At 40.2% G+C, this 17,758-nt stretch overlaps 1 long non-coding RNA gene across 1 annotated transcript in view; it reads left to right on the forward strand.

Annotated features, from left to right (window-relative positions):
• LOC117952722 overlaps positions 1-17,526 on the forward strand; it is a 22,696-nt gene extending 5,170 nt beyond the window's left edge. Inside the window, exons 2-3 of the long non-coding RNA XR_004658490.1 lie at positions 15,257-15,259; positions 17,515-17,526. This is a non-coding gene — a long non-coding RNA (uncharacterized LOC117952722). The remainder of the gene's footprint in view (positions 1-15,256; positions 15,260-17,514) is intronic.
• Positions 17,527-17,758: the final 232 nt, after the last annotated feature.

Consider the following 17,758-nt stretch of genomic DNA (forward strand, 5'->3'; position numbering starts at 1 on the left):
GTCCAAAACTCCGCAGAGACCTCAGGCGCAAAAAATTGTCCCACTTCCGACACTAGGTGGCGCTATACCACAAAAAACTGGTCCAAAACTCCGCAGAGACCTCAGGCGCAAATAATTGTCCAACTTCCGACACTAGGTGGCGCTATACCACAAAAAACGCGTTTTGCCCTATAACTCCCAAACCGTACATCGGACATTAACAAACCTTACATCCACGCGTTCTCTGGATCCTACTGAATCTCGTGATGTAGGCCACGCCCACTTCCGCCTAGACGTTTATGTGTGAAAAATCGCGATTTATCGTAAACAAACTTTTTCGAACTCCTCCTAGACCGTGCAATGGATCTGCAGGAAACTTGGCACATAGCATCTTCAGACTGGCCTGACAAAAAGTTGCATAAAGATTTTTTATAGAATAAAAATTGCGGCAATTACGCGCAAACAAATTTGTTTAGCTAACAATGAAAAAACTGACTTTGCTATATCTTGGCCAAGATGAATGCTATCAAAACCAAACTTTACAATATCACTTGCTATGTCCTTCTGAGGCTCTGAGACAAATTTGACAAACATTGGCCTCTAGGGGGCGCTATAAATACAACAAGTTTATATCTCATGAACCGCTAATCCGAATTTTACAAAAGTTGATGGATACCATCTAGGCCCACTCTTGAGCTGGCCCTTACAGTGGGGTACTGATTGGATCAAGTTGGCGTGGCCTATGGTCCAACGTTCAGATTAACCGCTTGCATTAAAGTGAATTACTTGAAATTAACAGAATACATGTACAGTGGGTAGCCGACCAGACCTACCAAATATTACACACGTTGACCAGCAGGTGGCGCTACAATGAAGACAGAGCTGCACGAAACCCCGTGTGTAGCATCTCCAGATGGCCACGACAACATGTTGTATGAAGAATTTTGCTACGTAATTGTGTGCGCATTTCATGACCAAGCGAAGCTTCTGTAGTTCGCTTTGGGTTCCGCTTTCGGGCTCTCCCCGGGTCGCTGGGGACGACTGGCGAGGGGAGGCTTGGACCCCGTTGAAACTGCGTGCAGTTCTAGTTATTATTATTCTCACTTTCATTCAAAATTACTAACATTGAAAGAAGTTAAAATGATTGGTCTAATTTTTGCGAGGATCTTTACCAAACAATTTTTGTTCTTTAGTCTGTAGAATAAGATTTGTAGGCCGGTCTCTGCAGCTCAGAATCGTTTGACATTTAGTGCCACTAAAACATACCATGCACCCCCATATTGCAATTTCAATACAATTGAGATTAATTGTGCAGCCCTACTGTGATGGCCTAATTCTTCTGTTTTTTGCTATCTTACTAATTTACATCACACGTTAGTCTATTGTGGCCCTAATCCTAGAAACTAAATATATTGTTAGATTTTTAACATAATATCAACCAAAATAAGTTAAAATTAAGAAAAATTGATTTAAAGAAATAACATTACATTAAAAAGATGTGCAGTAAAATGACAATGATTCAGTTACCATCCTGGCCATCTTTGGGTGAGTCGGGTTCTGGTTCACACCGTCTCATCTTCTTCGGTGGTATGCGTGCTCTTTTAGGCATGTCTTTTTTAGAATGTTCCCCTTGGAAATCCATTATGGTACATGGTACAGCCTTTGTAAATGTAGTTCTAAAGTACTCATTTCAGAATGTTTGCCCTGATACCTTTTGTGACACAGTGTTACATGTTATCATTTTACAACACTCTAGAATTGATGCCCAAATATTGTTGAAAAATACCAAATTAAAACACCAAGCACTTAAGGAACTATTAAGAAAAATGTTATGCTGCCATTTGATATCAAAACGTTTGACAATTGATGATTTTACAGTAGGATCTACATTTTTATCTTTATAGGGAGGGGAAAATGAGCATTTACTTGAGATAGCATTAACCTTATATTGCATTTTATTAACATAAAAAGTCTTGAACGTTTGGGCACCCCAGGTAAAAATGTGTATAAATGTACATAAAGAAGCCAAGAAAAAATGGGAAAATCACCAAAAAGCATCAGATGACAGATTAGACATTTGTATAATATGTCACAAAAAGTTATATTTTATTTCCATCATTTACACTTTCAAAATAAAAGCGTCTGCTTAAGTTTGGTTACTCTGCGGTTTCTAGCATGCACCGCCCCCTTTGGAAAGCTGAGACCTGACAGTGTCATGGATTGTTCTCAATCATCGTCTGGAAAGACCAGGTGATGACAATCTCAAGGTTTTAAAGGCCCAGACTCATCTGACCTTGCCCCAACAATCAGCAATATGGGTTATTCTAAGCAATTGTCTAGAAAACAGAAATTGAAAATAGTTGACGGTCACAAAGCAGGAGAAGGCTATAAGAAGATAGCAAAGTGTTTTCAGATGTCAATATCCTCTGTTTGGAATGTAATTAAGAAATGGCAGTTGTCGGGATCAGTGGAAGTTAAAGGAAGATCTGGAAGACCAAGAAAAATATAAGACTGAACAGCTCGCAGGATTTATAGAAAATGAAGTCAAAACCCACGTCTGACTGCACGATCCATCCAGAAAGACATGGCAGACACTGGAGTTATGCTACACCATTTCACTATAAAGAGATACTTGTACAAACATGGTATTCATGGAAGAGTCATCAGAAGAAAACCTCTTCTACATCCTCACCACAAAAATCAGCGTAGACAAGCCTGATGCATTGTGGGAACAAGCTCTGTGGATCGATGAGGTTTACATTTTTGGCCGTAATGAGCAAAGGTACGTTTGGAGAAGGAAGGGACAGAATTTATTAAAAAGAACCTCTGTTCAACTGTTAAGCATGGGGGGATCAATCATGCTTTGGTGACACAGGGAACAGTTCATGAGTAGAAGGAAAAATGGTTTCAATAAAATTTCAGCAAATTTTGGACGTTAACTTGATGCCATCTGTGAAAAAGCTGAAGGTAAAGGGAGGATGGCTTCTACAAATGGATAATGATCCTAAACACACCTCAAAATCCACAGTGGATTACATCAAGAAGCGTATACTGAAGGTTTTGCCGCGGCCTTCACAATCTCCTGACCTTAAAATATTTGAAAATCTATGGATAGACCTTAAAAGAGCAGTGCGTGACAGACAGCCCAGAAATCTCAAAGAACTGGAAGATGTTACCTGTAGCACTTTGAGATTTGTTTAAATGTAAAGTGCACTACAAATAAAATGTAGTATTATGTTTGGAAGGAAGAATGGACAAAGATACCTCAAACAAGAATTGAAAAACTCTTGGCTGGCTACAAGAAGCGTTTCCAAGCTGTGATACTTGCCAAAGGGGGGGATTCAAGGTATTAACTCTGTAGGGTGCGCAAACCTTTGCAGATGCCATTTTTTTTGTTTTCTGTTATTTTGAAAGTGTAAATAATTGAAACAAAGTCTAACTTTTTGTGACAATATACATATGTCTAATCTGTCATTTGATGCCTTTTGGAGTTTATTCCATATTTTCTTGGCTTCTTTATGCCAATTAATACATTTTTTTACCTGGGGTGCCCAAACTTTCGAACCCCACTGTAACTTACTCACCAATTTAATGACAATGCAATTTCCTCCCTGCAAAAGTAGAACTTTGGAACACAATTTATTCCTACAACAATACTAATAATAATTTTTATTTTATTAATCCCGCAAGGTAAATTAAAAAGATTTCACTCTGTTGTTATTATTATACACATAAGACACAGGACTGAATCCACACACACATGCTCAGAACCTGTCAGAGTGTGTGTTTGTGTGTGGGGGGGGCTCAACTTCCTATTTCAATGAGGTTCTTATTGAAGAACAATTTAAGTCATTGTTTGCTAAGGAAAGTTTTGAGGAAAATCTGAAAATCTGTTTTAATAGACTATCTGTCATGGCTATATTGAGGAAATAGTCGATGGAGAAGTTAATTAGAAATTACCAACTTGCAATGGATCTCACAGTGATCCGCAAAACATTTCTTTAACTTGGAACACTGATGGCATGCCCATTTTCAAGTCCTCAAAGTTTTCTGTTTGGCCTTTTTATTGTCATAAATGAGTTAAGTAGATTACAGGAGCTCAAGAACCTTTCATATGAAACGTTTTTACCACTGCTGGAACATGTGATTTGCAAGTTAAAGCATTAGTCCTCAATTCTGTTCAGTTCAATGGACAGTTTGGGTGTCTGAAGTGTGAATAGCCTGGTCAAACAGTAAAGACAGGAGAGAGGTCATGGTCATGCTTTTCCTTTTCAGGAGGCAAATCCAAAGGTCCCCTCGTAGGGGTTTGTAGACAATGCTAAGTTGGCCTAGGAATCCAGAACCATCGTACGTGGGGTGAAGGCCCTACCTGTCTCAACAGACTAAAAAACTATGGTTTGGTCTTGGGTACAGGCATAGACTCCGTGCACTCTGTACTACTGGGAGTCATGCGTCTGATGATGTTTTAATGGTTTTCCACAGAGTTTTACAATGTAGTTTTAGTATGGCCAGGTCGATCAGTGAAGTAGACAAACAGATGAAGGAAATTCAACCACCATTTTTGATTAAAGTCCCTCATTCTGTGGCTTCTCACACAATGTTCTTTAATATGTCTGAGTATCGGTCCATTTTATTGTATTGTATTCCAGGGGCATTCTTGCAGGCCTATACCATAACCACTTCCTGCTCCTTGGTGAGGTTATCTTCATTCTTCTGATTGAGTCAATAATCACAAATAGATCATGCTGAAAAACTGCTGTGGAATTTCTGTTCTCAGATGAGTGTCTTTTATGGTAACGATACATGACAGCTAATATGCACTTGCTTGTTCATCTAGCAGACAGTGAAAGAGACAACTCTTGGACCTCTGTGGACACACTCTTGTTTTCACTTTGAAGACAAAAATGATCACTCACTTTGTCTTGTACATGGGACCCAAAATAAACCTGAACCTGAACCACAAAACACAAAACTGAACGCTGCAGCCTCTGAGTTCTTGGACAGAAGGACAAGTAACGTTAGTGAACAAGCCAGCAATGTTGTCAGCACTGTAGCAATTATTGGGGCATCATTCAATCTGTCTTGAAGATGATGATGTGTGTGACGAAGTGGGTTTGCTCACCACTTGTCCCGTCAAGGTCATTAGTAAAGTAAACACACAGTCATGTTAGTCTCCATTCCATTTTATTAGGTTACAAGTTTAAGCACGGTTTAAAGTTTCCCTGTATTGATACTTCCAATTGTTTGTTCCTTTGTTCAGTTCCACCATGCAGTACAATTGTTTGGGGAGGGGCCGACCTAAGTATTTCCTGTTTTATAGGAATAGGGTGGTCATGGATGACATCACCGGGCCAAACCAAGTAGAGGGTTTTCTTGTGTTTAGAAATGTTTATTTTGGTTGTTTTTGGTTATTATATAAAAAAAGGCATGAATAACCCTGACCTGTTTTGCAGCCAGTAAGCTAGGAGGGAACTGGTAACAAAGTTCCATAGGTTGAGAGATTGTAAGGTATTTATTTTAGGGAGTAGATCAACCTGCTTTAGGATGATATGGACTGAACCACAGAGCTGTTAATTGACAACCCTATATAAATGGAAGGATTTGTGCTCCGGGGAGAAAGGACATGGAGGGGAGGCTTGCATGCCTGTTGTTAGTGCTGCTGCTTTTTTGGAATATGTAATTGTTGTATGTTTTGATTGTTTACTTATCCATTGACTGCAGACCACTGGAATAAATAATCAGCTCTGGAAACATACAATGTCTGACTCTGCCTACCTACCACCATCCTAGCCACTCTGGCTAACCTACCACAATGTGTCTCTTGTGGAACAGTTTCTCGGTCAGAGACTACATAATAATGCTGTGAAGGCATATAACAGAGCTCAAATAGGGAAACGGTTTACACTTCAAATCAGTATGTTAAAGCTAATCAAAGGAAAAATTATTCAGTGTTATTTTGGGATGGTATGCAGATCAAATATGGCCAGATTGAATTACTGTGTTCTTACAAAAGAAACTTGTGAATTTCCAAATGAGGTAAAAATTGTCTCAAACTCAAATGTCCCGGAAGTTTCAGCTTAAAACCTGAAAATAAATGTAGCCAAGAGGCCCCAAAAGGGAAGGAATTAAAGTTCAATGGAGTGCCAGTGCACCTTGAAACAAATCAAACTCAGATCACAGGGAGAGAAACCATGTCTATATGAATAATAATACACTGTATGCAGGCAATGGAATCTGTGTGGGAGAGGCAGAGACCCCAGGCGGAAGACGTGACTGTACGGGCGGGTTAGGTAAGAAAGAAATGAAAGTGGCGATGTAACAGGGGATCCGTCAATATACCATACACTTAATGCACAAACCAGAACATGTCCCCATACCCAGCGACTCCACCACACCCACACAAGAAACCCAACCTACAACTTACTTCTCATTGTTGCTCCCAAAAAGGTTTTAGCTTTCTGTTTTTATATAATATGTATATTTTTTAAAAGATAAGTGGTATGATTTGTGTTAAAAAAACAAAACTATATCACCCACTTTTAGCACCGTTGTTCGCAAAACAACTTATATCTAATAATGTGAAATAAATTGCTTATCAACCATTATGTGTATTTTTATTAGGGATGAGCGAGTACAGCATTATCTGTATCTGTATTTGTATCTGTTTACCACATGAACTATCTGTATCCGTATCTGTACTGGGACTGGGCGGGGCCTAACCCAGAAGTTGACCGAATTTAACCCGAAAGTGGACCGGGTTGTCTTGAAATGGGCAGGGCTTTAACCAGTATTTTATTCTAAGCATGCAATTGATATGTGTTGAACAGAAATTGTTATATTTATTGCTGATTAGAAAACTATTTACATGACAGCATCTAGCTTCAGATCAATGGTGTTGTCATGGTAACAAACAAACTATATACACAACAAGTTTTGCAACAATGAATACAACACAAGCGGTTGGAATTATGAGTAAAATGTAATGAACAAGAGTTTTCATAATCAATATAACTTTCTTTTTTTAACTTTTAATTAGTTTTATGATCAGTGTGATTTTTGTTTTTGGTGTGTGTGTGTGTGTGTGTGTGTGTGAGTAAGAGAGAGACACAGAGAGAGAGAGAAAGCGAGAGAGGGGGCGGGCAGATGCTGCTTCTCAGATCTGCATTGACTTTAATGAAGCCAGCTGACGGTTAAAAAATATATATATATTTCCAACGGCAGACGCAACGGATTCACATTAAAACCAAGCAGCATGTCTGAAACCCCACGGTGACTAGAAATGTACTGGTTACTATGTAAGTACTACAAACCGAAGTTAAAAACAAACCTGAAGCTGAAGAAACCCTAAACGTTAACGGAACAGACCCCCGGACCTGATTCAGCCGATTACTTGGCTCATCTCTAATTTTTATTATTCTGCTGTTATTATGTAGTATTCTATCTCAGGTAAGTGTTTATTTTATATTGTATTAGCACCCCGTGGTGTATTATATTTTCTGCAGCCAGGATCCTCTTTTCCTCTCTGGTGTTGGAAGGCCATCTTCTCCTCAGGGGCCTCTTTCTCGGCTTTCCATCCGCAGCAGGGCTGCTCCGTTGTGGGCCCCGCCAAGGTTGTGTAGCTGCAGGAATCTCTATTGTAGCTAGGATTGGCACGGTTAGCATAGTGGAAGATGGAGCGGCACGGAGTCAGCACGGATATCCAAAAAGTGCAAAAAACACCTCTAAAAATGTAAATAAACTCAAAAGAGTGAAACGTGATGGTCTTGAGTAGTGTGAGATTTATTTCAAGCAACGTTTCGACCTTACAAGGTCTTCATCCGGCTTATACATCTACTCACGTCTGTCATTCTGAACAGCGAGCAGCGCGGGTGGGTGAAGCTAGCAGTATTCTCATTTATTTTATTTTTAAGAAAACAGTCTAGATGAGAATTCAGAGAGTGCTTGGGGAGAGCTATTTGCTTTGTGTGAGCTTAGCATGAAATGCATGAATTAGAGATGAAAATAGATTGAGTTTATAAAGAGAGCTCTCTGATATGTCTGCCTGAGATAAAAAAAGAGGCACAAAACTTGATAAAAATCAAAAAAATGTTTTAGAACTAGGTGGATCTAGTTAGAAATTCAAAAGAATCCTAATTTGAGATTTTGTGAGGCTTTTTCTCAGGAGAAAATCAGGAGAAATAAGCCATTATCTCATTTTGGTTTCACACATGCCTCCCTGTTGTCTACGAGAAATGCATGAGACATTTTTGAGAGCTCTTTTCTTATCCTCTGGGCTGTGTTTGGTGACCATGGTGAGAAATCTTTAGCAGGAAAAGTTACCCACCCCCTCCTTGATTTCATAACGCCATACCTGTCTCTCGTTGACTGACAGCTTGTGTTGTTCGTTGTGTGTCCGACTATGCACGCTTTTAAACACCCAACTTTTTTTGCCAGTAACGGTAAGAGCGTTTTAAAGATGGGAAGAGTTATCAATTAGATTACTTGTTACTGGAAAAAAGTTAGGAACGCCGTTATTTACTACGCTGCGTTGTTCCCATCACTGCTGATAAGTAATTTTATTGATTCGAGGAGATAAAAATATTAGTCTAGCGATCTAATTACTATAAGCGATTAATGCCACTTGAAGACAACATTCAGAATGATCTTAAATGATCAATGTCAAGGTAGTAGCGCCAACCACGGAATATCTCTTCTCACAGAACCAGAAAATACTGCCAAAAAATATAAAAATAAAAACATTCCTCTAATTACAGAGTGAAAGCAACACCAAGGGGTGTGAACATTCAGTCCTAACCCTAACACTGCCCATATACATTGGTACCAAAATCGTTCTTTGATAATCTTCCAGTAAGAATCGTGGGAAATTGGCTTTTCCCCACAACGCAATCCCAGATAAAAAGATGAAGATGGATGTATTTGGCTTTATAAAAAAGACATACATTGGTGGAAAAACGATTCCAACCCTGACTTTTAATTTAACAGTCCAGAACAGCTGGTTCACTTTTGCGAATGAAGCTGCAGTTAGTGTACAATGATTATGGCAACCGATCTCACAGACGTATAAATGACCATACACCTGCAGCCTCTAAATCCAACTTGCCAATATATAGAGTCTGATATAAAACAAGATGAAAGGAGTGCCTCAATTTAGTTAACAATTAAAAACAACTGGACCTATTTTTATTAAACAAATGAGAATGTATGCCAAATGTCACTGATTTTTACCATTCTAAATCAGCAGAAGATTTTTGAGAGTTTGAAGTTTGGGGGGGGGGGGGGGTTGTTCTGTTCCACGCCAAGCATCACTCGTTGAATGTTTTTTTTCATGGCTTTAGGGTAGTCCAAATGTATTGCATAGGACTACACAAACAAGAGGCAAAGTGCTTGAGCTAGGTTCTGGAGATTGTTTATTACAATAACTCCTTCAACAATGATGGCAGTAGACACTGGGTCAAAAGGAGATGATTTGATGAAAGAAGTGAGTCTTCACTGACAGTCAGCAACCCAACAGATACCTGGGCCCAGGCCTCATCACTATCAGAATCCTGTATACAACCAAACAAACATTCCAACTCGTAAATGTTAATTGGCATCCTCAATTATCATCAAGTCATCTGTCCTGCCAACATTTCCCTCAAGCCTTTTTTTATTAAGTTTTAACTTCAAACCCAACTGACAAACATCCACTAAATAATATGAATGAAATTAGCTCTGATGTCTATCAGAATATAAAATGTATTCAGATGTCATTGCTGTTATATTTGTTGTTTTTGTTGTGGTGGGGCCCGGCTGACCGTGAGTCTGTCCTTTTATTTTTTTTGTGTGTTTCTGTTCTTTTTTTTCTGCATTTTGTTCTCGCTCCTCTGCTTGCTGTTTGTTTTTGTTTTCCTCCCCCTCATCGCCTATGCCAGCTGATCGCCCACACCTGCTCCCCGTGTACAATCAACCAGCCTATTCTCCACACCTGCCAACCTGCTCCCGCGCCCGCCTTCCACACCTGTCTGCCATCATCATCACCACCCATATATCTACTCCGGCTCTTCACTCCAGTCTTCACCTGCTCGTTGTAGCAAATACCTGGGTGAACTCCTCGCACCGATAGCGCTAAGAAATAGTAGCTTATCTGTTTTGCATGTTATTTCCTATACTTACCTCTCTTGTGTTTTTCTCCTCAGTTTCGCTCCGGTCAGCTGGCTCCTGGCTCCCCTCCTGGTCCTCTTCTTCCATCCCATCTGCTGCACCTGTCAGCCTCTGACCCCCACTGTCTCCTCCTCAGCCATCTACTCCCCGGACTCGCCCTCCTGCCATTCCCGTGTCGTCGTCGTTCTCCTCCTCTGCCTTTGCTCCCGGTTCCCTCAGGACTCAACACCGGCATTCCCCGCACTATTCCTCAGCCTCCCTGGTTTCCTGGCTCCCATCCCCGGGTCTCGTACCTCCGTCCACCCACTCCCCTTTCCCTCTTTTTCCACTTAATAAATACCTTACCCGTGAGCTGTGCGTTTGGGTCCGTCCTTCCCCGTAACAGTTTCATCTTTATTTTTTTATCACCTTGCTGGCATACACTGAACTGGCACAGTTATCACGCAGCCCATCTTTGTTCTATACCCACCATGATATACAGTATGTGCTCTCTTAAAATATGAATTGTAGAAGTTAGTGGGGTTATCACGAAGCAGATGCCTTGGAGAACAAGGGTACGCACTGTGGTCACATCTGGTTTCTAGAAGTGGATAGAACAAAAAGTTCAAGATTATGCAAAATTCATAAATCAAAATACAAACCCATTAATAAAAGTGCATATTGCTGTGTTTCTTTAGAATTAAACAAATGGAGTCTTTAAATGCTTCTGATGTAAAGTTATTCGCTGTCAAAGTGACTTAAAAATGAACGGCGGTCAATGGAATGCTAACGGCGGGTGATGGCTTTGTAGCATAAAAATTGCGCCATGGGAGCTACGCTTAGAGAGGAGAGGCGGCATGCCGACGCTGGTGGCTGGTGTTGCCAGATTGGGTGTTTTTTTTCCCGCTACATATTAAGGCCTATTTAAAGTGAGTTTTAGCTGAGGTTTTGCCTGTAAGGCTCTATAGAAATCTGGCACCCTATAGAACTAAGTTAAACTGAGAGAGCATGCCGTTCACAGACATCAGAATGAACGAGTTCACAGTAACGTTCATCAGGCTGTAATACAGTAGGTCTACGTTCAGGCCACTATCGCCCAAAATTTGAACGAGTTCATGAAGTATTGTTCAGTGAAAGTGTTCAGGCATAACATTGTTGACCAATGTGGCTGCAAACTGTGTGTAGCCTATAAATTGCCTTGTTTTGTGTTTCATCCAGACAATTGATGCAGCAAATTTCATTGATACATTAATTTGTAGCTCAAAATGTCTGTGTTAATACCCAACATTTGACCAAAATACACCCACTTTGTTAATTTGGGGCGTAACTAAAAATTACTGCAGCCAAATTTAAAATGTGAGCGTTTTCACTTTAAGTTGAAATGGATTTTTAGGTGAATCCCAGGATGGCGGTGGAAAGCCGTCAAAACATGCTCGAACATGTGCTCTGCCTGTTGGCTTGTTAATGTTTAACATGTGATAGCTTATGTTGAGGCAGGAGACAGAAACACTAATTCACACAAAAATATTAACCTAACTTGCTTGAAAACTTACCTTATGGTACCACAAGCAATAAAATCTCCACCAAATGTGTCGTCACAGTGGCTACTGCACATGCTCAAAACCAGCTCTGATTGCTCTTAGGATGAGTTCCAAATAGTCGCTCTTAGCAAGTTAAGATAACTTCAAACAAAGTTATATTCACTCAAAAACAACTAAATAGCTTTTTCACCATGCAACTAACTGTTACTTTGTAAGACCAATTAGGAAGCACATATTATTGATACCTGACTACAGCTAACTCATTTATACAAGTTATGACAGCTGTTGGAATTTACAGTGTAACGCCACACACTTACTTTTTCAGGACATTTTAAAACAAACTGTCTGGGCTTTACTTGACCTTTTTTACAATTTGTGCTGAAGACAAACTGCTTCAATTGTTCAATATTGAAATGGAATTTGATTTATTATCCGGTTTATTATTGCATCTAATTTCTTTTTGTTGCTCAACTGGGGGTGTGGGTAAGCCATCTGTATCAATGTATTTGTAGTGTATGTTTATGTAACGCTGTTCTGTCTGTATGTTTTACAATTATGTATTTGTGATAGAGAGCCTCCTTGAAATGAAATGCTACATCTCATACAATCTAATTCAAATACTTCGCTAGTGATATGACTTGAATATGATTGTGAGGACGTTGACATGGAACACTTTTTTGCTTTATCAAAACACCTGTGGGAATGTGCTATCGGGGATGGACACTTGCAAGCGTTGCTTGTGTGGATACATTCTAGTGTTTACAATATCTACAATATCAATAGCAAATTTAGCTTAAAGATATTGATATGCAGCTTGTCAAGTTAAAAGAAATGTTGATGTTCGATAAACAGTATTTTAAATCCTTAATTAAAAAGACAGTCACTAGTATGTATCACTTGTATCACCCAAATGAATCAAGAACAGATGTCATCAGGTATCTTGTGGGGAGAAATCCGGTGTTTCTACTTAAAAACAACAACAAAGGCATATGGCTATCCTTGATGCTACACAGGGCTGTCCTTTGACAAGTTGAAGTTCTGACAGCTTTTGATCAGTCTTGGCTAAGCCCCTCTTTTTGCACAGGCCTGACCCTGCCTTCCACGAGCGAACTCTCAGCCGGAGATGGAGGATGATCGATGATTTGTCATTGGGATGACGCTGCGGCCCAGCAGGACCATCCAGCTGGCCTCCTCCCATTGACACCGCTTTGTGAAAGACTCACAATTGAAGCTGCTACCTCAAACCTCAGCTCAGTGATGACAGCCTATTGTACTCAAAGGTGAGAAAAATTGTCATCCTTTCCAAGCAGCTGTGGATTTACAGGATACATGTCAAGCAATTGAGGTAAATTCCTTTCAAGAGGAATGAAAATGAAAGCCAATCTAGCCTTAGGAAAATCTCAGTAAAAAGTGTTTCATTACAGAGGTCAGAAGGAACTCAACAGTGAAAAAAATAAAATAAATAATAATAATACATTTTATATAGAATGCCCTTTACATTTCCAAAAGAAATCTCAAAGTGCTGGAAGAGATGGAGGAGCGGAGGTTTCGTGAGGTGGTGTGTGGGGTGAGGAGTTCACTGTGGTAGGCAGGGGCAGATCCATGAATGCACTGGTGGGTAAGTAGAAAGATTTTGTATTGAAATCTACGTTTAATGGGCAGCCAGTGGAGGGATTTCAGGACCGGGGTGATGTGATCATATTTGCGCCTCCTCGTCAGGGCCCGGGCAGCGCAATTTTGAATATGCTGGAGCTTTTGCAGGCCCCTTGCCATGGATCCCGACGAGAAGGGCATTACAGTAGTCCAACCTGGAGGAGACAAAGGCATGGATCAACTTCTCAACATCTGGTTGGGAGAGGGAGGGACGGAGATTGGCAATGTTTTTGAGGTGGAGGAAAGGATTTCTGAACACTGCCTAGTGAAACAAATTATGCACATAACACATGCACATAAAAATGTGCCAAACTTAATGATGATGAGGGCAACAGATAGGGACAAAGTGCTATGTTAGCAAGTAAATAAAAATACAATACTGAACAGACAAACCAAGAGCTGTCACCAAAGGTTACTTGTAGCTACAGCAGTGATTGCTTTCCTTCAGCTGTTTTAGACACTGATTCACGCAGACCAGTAAGCCAGTGTGTGTCAAGAACAACCCGAGATAAAAACAGAAACATTCAGAAGTGTAAACTGTGATAAAGAAAGGTTAATATAATGTGACTCACGTGAAAGAAATTCCTCAGAATCACTTGCTTGCCGTGCATACATGGAATGTAGTGAGGCTCTCATGCACAACACTTCCCATATTTAGCCACTGGGTAGATCAAATGCAGTTTACTAAATGTTTCCACTGCTGTTGCAGTACAGATTTCCAAATGATACAGGACAGCACAGGAGATGTATCTGAACTGAGTTTTATTCAAAGGTAAAACAAAAAAATAATAATTAACTCACAGAGGGCCTGGTTAGCTCACCTGATAGAGCACACACCCATATATACAGAGGCTCAGTCCTCGATGCAGCAGCCGCGGGTTTGGTTCCAACCTGCGGTCCTTTGCTGCATGTCATTCCCCCTCTTCTCTCCCATTTAATGACTAAGCTATCTTGTCAAAAATAAAGGCCTGAAAATAATCCTTAAAAAATAAATAAAATAAGCTCAGCTGACCCCTTCATTACTGTAAATATAGTATGCAATGGATGTGATGTGTTATGTAAGGATGTACTTGGTCCTCAAAGTTCAAGATACTTTGGGCTCCACAAGTAGTTACACAAGACAATTAACATCAAGACAAAAATAAAAGTAAACATTTAACATCTGTCCAAAATTCCTCTACACAGTCAACTTGATTCTAGCCTGTAGCCTGTAGATTACTATTATTGTCCTAATGTATATTGCTATTAGGACTATACAGACTATATACTTTAGAGCAGATTATTCCACCGAGACTGCGACTTGATTCTTTACTGTAAACATTAGAGCTCTGTTGGACAGGGGTGAGGTTGGACAGGGGTGAGGTTGTGGGTGCCGTGTTGTTGGATCTCAAGAAAGTCTTCGACACTTTCAATGATATTATCTTGCGGACAAAATTACGCAGTTTCAATTTTGCTTCAGATTTGCTTGAATGGATTGAGTCCTACCTCACTGACAACTCCCAACATGTCAAAGTCCGGTCATTTAATTCACCCACCGTTTGTCTGGCCACCGGTCTTCCTCAAGGATCAAATTTAAGACCTTTTTTGTTCTCACTTTACATAAAGGACTTCCTGTCCGTTTGTGCTGATGTTTCAGTGCATATGTATGCTATGTTCATGGTAATAATATCTCTCGGGTGGCTGAGAAGCTCACTAACTGCATGGTTAATTTTACACCTTGGCTGAAACAATCCTGCTTGCAGTTGAACACATCAAAAACAGTAGCAAGGTTCTTTGGCAAGTCCCACAGGAACTTCAGTGTTGAGCCAGATGTTTTCGTGTTAAGGGAAATGCTGTAGATTGTGTCAGGATACAAATATCTGGGGGTTTAATTGATTCAAAGGGTCTGTAATTGAATCAAATTCAACATCAGTGATTTTAGATCTTCTCCCACATCACTTACTGTTTACACATTTGGTCACAAGCTAGTGTTACATCTCTGAAACCTCTACAGTCCTTTACAAACGAACTGTTGAAATTCTGGACCAGAAACCAAGCATTTTTCAACATTGTCCAATATAACAAAAACACAGATTAGACAATTTGGAAAACATGGTTGAATGTTCCAATCAATGTCTTGTCTTTAAAATGATTCACTATTCATCCCCCTCCTCTCCAGCAATTTGTCAACATCCGGACATCTGATCAGAGCAGAACCAGAAGTTCAGCGAAATGTGATTGTATCATTCCATTTAGGAACAGTGTATTTGGCCAAACTGCTTTTTCTGTTTAAGGTGCTAATGAATGGAACCTAACCACCATAACCATCAGAAAATTAAATACATACAGCACATTCAAGATCGAGTGGCTCATAAACCATGGGAGCAGTCAACATTACCATTAACCTTTAGACCAGCTCTCGCTGCCCTCTGCTGGCTTCTTGCTGTGTGTGTGTGTGTGTGTGTGTGTGTGTGTGTGTGTGTGTGTGTGTGTGTGTGTGTGTGTGTGTGTGTGTGTGTGTGTGTGTGTGTGTGTGCGTGCGTGTGCGTGCGTGTGCGTGTGCGTGCATGTGTGTGCGCGCGCGTCTTTGTCTGATGTTTGTCTGATTGTTGGTCAGATATGTTTCTATTGTACATTTTAGGTTAATAGTACATTTTACCAAATGTATTGCAAACGATATGTAAATATGTAATTTTACTTCTTTTAGGGTGACTTAAACCATCTGTATAGGGACTGCAGATGAAAAATAGCCTTTTTGCTAACTCTGGCATCTTGACCGAAATGTTCATTAACATGCACTGTCCATGTAATAAATAAATAATAATTTCAAGTATGTATAAATTAAATAAACTTCAACTAAAGTCTGATTTACTACCACAACACTGTTAAACGCATCAGTGATCTCTTTCCATTCTGAATTCTCCCTACAGCCTTTAATTCTACTTAATTTACTTCTCGCCATTTAATTGTAGGGGCGAGGCCTCAAAACCGAGAATATATTGGGGTGTGATATTTAATCCTTATGTTGTCTTCCTGTCAACCATGAACTTGTTGTCCTTCCGGGTCCAAATTTCCAGCTGTATTGGCTTTTTGTTTTCTGCTTGTGACACTTTTTTTTGGTCACATTTTGGTTCTTCTGATAAGAAATTCCTGATATTAAAAACTTTGAAAATGGGTCAAACTTTACCCCGAGGACAACACAAGGGTTAAATTACAATAATTTCCAGCCGCTGCATTTATCAATGTACAACCATTCTTACATGAATCCCACAAGAAGCCTGTCATAAGGATTTCTGCGCTCATAATTGCGCTGATTTTTCCATTAGAATCTCCATTTCCATTTGAATCTCTGACTCAGCGTTCACATTCCATTCCAGCAGTTGTAAAACTACTCGCTGCATTACATAAAAACATACAATATTGGCATCAGGATCATTTCAAACAGTCATAGCATCAGCAGTGGGAATATCTCAGTCTACACTCAGCCGTTGTTACAGGTAGGTTGGACCCAAACACAGAAACAACACAAGCACAAGGTCAAAAGGTAAAGAAGAGGTTATACAACATATGCAACATAAAAACACACAGACGAGAAGCAGGTGGTGGTGGTGAATGTTGGTCACACGGAGCAGGTCTGAGGAAACGGCAAACACTGACCACGGACACTCAGACAGGAACAAACAAAGTTTGTCAGAAGCAAGGTTTTAGAGATTAACGTGTACTAATGACTGGCCTAGTTACCACGTAGGGGGTAGTACAAACTGGCGCCGAAGAGGTGGTCGGCCCGGGTATATATACTGTGGTGCTGGATTGATGAGGATGGTTAGCAGCTGTGGAGCTGGATTGATGAGGATGAGTTGCAGCTGTGTGGAAAGAGGATGGCAGAGTCTGGACACGCCTCTGGACCAGGTTCCCCAATGGAGCCCTCTAGTGGACGACAGTAATACACAGACACACAGGGGAAAAAAAAGGAAGACAGACATAGACAGCAGCGGGCCCATGACAGCCGTATCATAAGTATTTAGTGGTTTAGTGGTTTGCTGAATATTTATTTAATTGTGAGTGTTTAATTTCTAGTCAGTCAGTGTGGCAGCATTTTACAAAAATAGATAACGGGAAAAAGTTGAATGCAAAGTTTGCAAGTAACAGTGTGCCTATTGCAGCTCGACAACAAACATGGCATATCACCTAAAAACGGTAAGCTAACTTGTCTGCGTTAGGTTTCCCTGTCTGTTTGGAGTAGGCTAGCTATGTGAACATATCAGAATTGACATATTTTGTAGTCTAATAATCGTTTTTATAACTACCGGCGCACCCAACTGCAACTACGGTAGCGTCCCTCAGAGCCCCCCAGACCCGCTGGATGTTAAGCCTCTATCATCCAAATGCAAAAATAATATCATGGAAGGATTTGTCGAATTTATTGCTCAGGATAGTAGGCCCATTGCTGTTGTGGAGGGCTGAGGTTTTAAGAACTTGTTAATATA

This window comes from Etheostoma cragini, chromosome 11 (assembly GCF_013103735.1).
Source record: "Etheostoma cragini isolate CJK2018 chromosome 11, CSU_Ecrag_1.0, whole genome shotgun sequence".
NCBI lineage: Eukaryota > Metazoa > Chordata > Actinopteri > Perciformes > Percidae > Etheostoma > Etheostoma cragini.